Here is a 4,278-nt window from a genome sequence, read left to right as displayed (position 1 = left end):
CACATTAACAAGAGAATTCTGAGTAAAACCAAAGTTACTTTCCCTAGTAACTAGTTACTTTGAAAGTAACGAGTAACTTGAAGTAACTGAGTTACTTTTGAGAGAAGTAACTAGTAATGTAACTAAGTTACTATTTTAAAGTAACTTACCCAACACTGAAAAACTGTAATAAGTCCGTTTGATAGTAATATTTTAACACAGTTTATTAATTAGCACAAGGACAGTACCTCTATGAAAAAAATAATGCTGGCTGGTGCTCTTCTTTGTGCATAAATACTTCCTTTCCTTTAAGTGTAAAAAAACATATTCTGAAACTGTCCATGAGCCACAAGCCGTACAACCGCAAACTCAAGTGAAAAACATCACTCCCTCAGGTTTTCCATATTGAATCATCTACAATATAGAGATCACAGTGGAAAGGCAAAAATATGTACTTTATTTCTTCTTGATTCAAACAAAATGTTTGATTAAAACAATATTTAACATTTAAGGCAACTTCACTCCTACGCAGTAACGCTAGCACCACAACAAAAGGGAGAGTGAGACATTTAATTCATGTGAGTAACGACTTACTCAGTGACTTCACTGCAGTTTTCACACTTGGCAAAGCAATCCAGTGGACCCATCATCTAAAGAGTCCAATAAACTCAGTAACAAAACGAAAATGCTTGATTCCATATAACAGCTGAGAATCAAATAATACAGCATAAAGTTAAAATATTCAACTTGTATAAACATTTAACTTCATCGATTGAGGGAAAAGGAATCTGACATATTTTAACATTTATTTTATTTATTTATTTTTTACCTCTGATAACTTTCTTGTGCTTACAGTGGATCAAACAGTGGATCAAACAGTATGTTTGGTCCCCCAGAAAACCAGAGCTCACGTCCTCATTTTAATATTGATCAGACCAGCAGCTGTGTACCGTCAAAGGTTTCTGTTTGACTTAAAAACACTTTCCCCTGCAACACTCAAGATACTTCTGGTATCCCGCGGTTCTTTACAGCAAAAGAACTGTGTGCTTGTTTGTGTGTTTCTTACAGAGGAACAAACACACAAAACATGCAAGAAAACTTTAAAGTGCAAGCGGAAATGCAGAGACAACATGTTAAACGCCTTATACTCACTGGGTGTGACTATAGTTCAGGGCTATTACCATCATGAGATTAGCTGCGTTACTACAGGGAACAGTATTTGATCATATTTAGACAAACTGGGCTCCAAGTGAACGAGTGCTTCTAAATGTCACAGTTTAAAATCATTTGAAGGAAGTTTTGAAAGCTGGTCACAACCTTTCCCATGACAGAGGAGCTTGAATTGGCTCGATTATGTGCTAGAAGAGAAGTTTCACTCCCTCGGCAGCGTCATTATTTCTGTCACAGCAGCTCTGCTTCAGAGAAATGCTCGTGCAGAAATGTGCAGTGATGAGATTTGTTCCCAGCTGGGAAGCAGCCTGTCAAGAGCGATTATGGATTGCCTCACTTAATGTTTTTTTTAATCGCTTTCTCATTTACCAGCACAAGAAAAGTACACTCTGATTTTGTTACGGCTCCCAAAGCTGCCCCCAAATATTCTCCCATAATTTTCTCTGAATGTTCAGTATTGAGCTACCCACCACAGAACATTACATTCAGTGAGGAAAAATACAGACTTCTTATGAGATTTTTATTTTGGAGAGCTGGTGAACTTTCGCTTATTATACCATTAACACAGCTTTGACTTTAAAGCCTTATTAATCAAAATGTAATGAAGACAGAGGAAATAATATAAATAATAGATACAATTTAACAAACTGAGTACCAACACAGAGAAACCTAACCACTGATATTAAGGTCCTATTTACACTTTCCTAGAATATAGTTATCGTCAATACACTTTGCAGATAAACCTTCATATCAACCCTCAGAAATTATAGATAAAACATCCCCTAAAAGGTTGATTCTGTTCATCTGGATGTAGCGTTTTCAGTAGGAGAAACGTTTCGTCACTCATCCAAATGACTTCTTCAGTCTCAGCTCTCTGCAGGTTTCCCAAACTTTATAACGAGTACATTTGCACAATGACTGAAACCAGCATCACTGAAGGAACAATGGGCTGTGAGGTCAGTTTCTTCACTAATAGGCAAATTGCCATGACCACTGATCAAAGACCATTGGTCCACCCCAAGGATCGAATCCCTTGACACAAACAGAGTAACATAGTGTACGCTGTTAAGTGCCAGGAGGATTGCCAGGATTTGTACATTGAGGAACCCAAACAATCTCTGGTGAAGCAGATGGCACAACACAGAAGAGCCACCTCGATTGGGGAAACCTGCAGTCAGCTGAGACTGAAGAAGTCACTTGGATGAGTGACAAAACTTTTCTCCCACAAAACGCTACGTCCAGATAAACAGAATCAACTTTTTTGGGGGGCGGATTTCCTTACTGGATGATTGAGCATGCATCAAGACATAAATACAACACTGAGCGGGCCACAGTAGATCATCTGCCTGCATCTCACAATGTCCCTGACATCCTCCTCTACATGTCCTCCTTCACTAATTCCACAAAGCTTGTCTGAGGTCTTCCTTTTTCCCTCCTGCCACATTTATCATCCTCTGTGAAATATATCTCTTCTATCGAGTCTAAAAATGGCATCATACACATGACCCCCTGTCTCTTGGGTGAAAGATCAGGTGATTCCAAGACTTCAGTGAAGTGACAAGAATCAGGATTCTTGTCTTCCTTGTATATAGTAAAAAGAGACAATGCCTAAAAATGTACATAGCTTCCAGCATATCCCGAGTTACCCAACAATTCGGGAATGGGAAGTGCTGCGCAGTCAAACAATTCTCCCTGTCCCAATGGAGGGACTATTTTATAGCCCAGACCCTTTGTGTTGTGCCTGTCAGGTAAGCAGGATATCATATCTCATCTGTGAGTCAGCTAGAACACAGTTAGTCACATGACTGCCTCAATTGGAATTACACAACATAATTGGTCTTAATGGAATAATGTACTGGTTAGTGACTCAGCAGACAGCAATGTGCTGCGCTGGGTCGCCTGGCTTTCTGGCACTCTGGAGGTTGAAAGGTTACAGATCTGCAGCACAATGGACAATATGATCGTTAACTGCCGACGGCGATTAGACAGACCTGATTCATAACGATTTTGCAAAGATTGCAGAAAATTATTAACTGCTGATTTTATATGAGAAGATCCTGATGAGTTTAAAGCTGCTACTTAATGTTCAGTAGTTGGTCTAAAAGTCAAATATAAGTGGAAAGGAGTGAGATCAATTTAGCTAACATTTTCAGATGGCTGCATTTAAAGATGCTGTTTCTTTTCATATATGTGTGATAAGAAAATCAAGAAGCTACAAACAACAAAAACATGCTGATGCAGAACCTACAGTGTTTTCAATCCACATCAACTCCAATCCTCTATCTGAAGAGGCACTTTCCCCTTAATAACAACCGTATGGTGAGTGATTTCTTTTTAAATCACTCACCAGACTGGATACTGTTAGGTTGGCCTCACCTCTTCTAATTTCCTGAGCTGGACCTCTCAACCAGGTTTGTGCTGTTTGGACCATTTTAATGGAATAATGTGACAAGGAATATGAGCCACAGTGTGTCCAAGAAGCTTGTGCTTTAGTTCAATCTAGCATTTTGTGTTTTTTGCAGTTTTTTATATTACTTGGCATTACATAACTAAATAGCAGGTATCTGTGTCTGTGCACTCATTCAGTTTATGCCAGGAGCTTGCTAACTGAGCTAACTTAGAGCTCCAAAATGTAGACTTCATGTAGTGGGTGGCTGCATACATCTTTTATATTTGTGGGTCATTGTTCTCAGCATATCTGAGATTTCTGACATTAAACACAACAGCACACGGTCACTTCAGCAGCTGCAGTGGAGCTTTCAGTTATACAAGATCTTTAAAGCCCTCATGAAATGGATATTCGAACATTCACAGGTTTGAAATTGCATCATGAGAAAATTAAACTTTTATACCCAAACACAGTTGGAGTGTCTGTAGTTTTCTCGCCCCCAGCAGAAACACTGGACACAGGGAGAATCCTGTATCTCACAAGCACTGGCTTCTTCAATATTTCATCAGTCACTACAAATCAATCCATCAGTGTGAGGCAAACTCCTCTGGTGTGTTCATTCATTTCTCTCACAGAGAAGTAAGAGTGCAGCCTCACGCACAGCTTTGTTTTGGTTCTAGCTGTTAAGAGGCTTTAGAAGAAGTGGGTGTTGGCCACAGGCAAGCAGTGTGTGTGTGTGT

At 39.4% G+C, this 4,278-nt stretch overlaps 1 protein-coding gene across 2 annotated transcripts in view; it reads right to left on the bottom strand.

Moving 5' to 3' along the window:
* The window catches only part of exoc3l1 (exocyst complex component 3-like 1), an 18,910-nt gene that overhangs the window by 14,213 nt on the left and 419 nt on the right, over positions 1 to 4,278 (bottom strand). The window lies entirely within an intron of this gene.

This window comes from Pundamilia nyererei, unplaced genomic scaffold (assembly GCF_000239375.1).
Source record: "Pundamilia nyererei isolate P.nyererei 1_Seehausen unplaced genomic scaffold, PunNye1.0 scaffold00303, whole genome shotgun sequence".
NCBI lineage: Eukaryota > Metazoa > Chordata > Actinopteri > Cichliformes > Cichlidae > Pundamilia > Pundamilia nyererei.
Note: the sequence above shows the minus strand (reverse complement) of the source record. Positions and strands in the feature narration are given on the sequence as shown.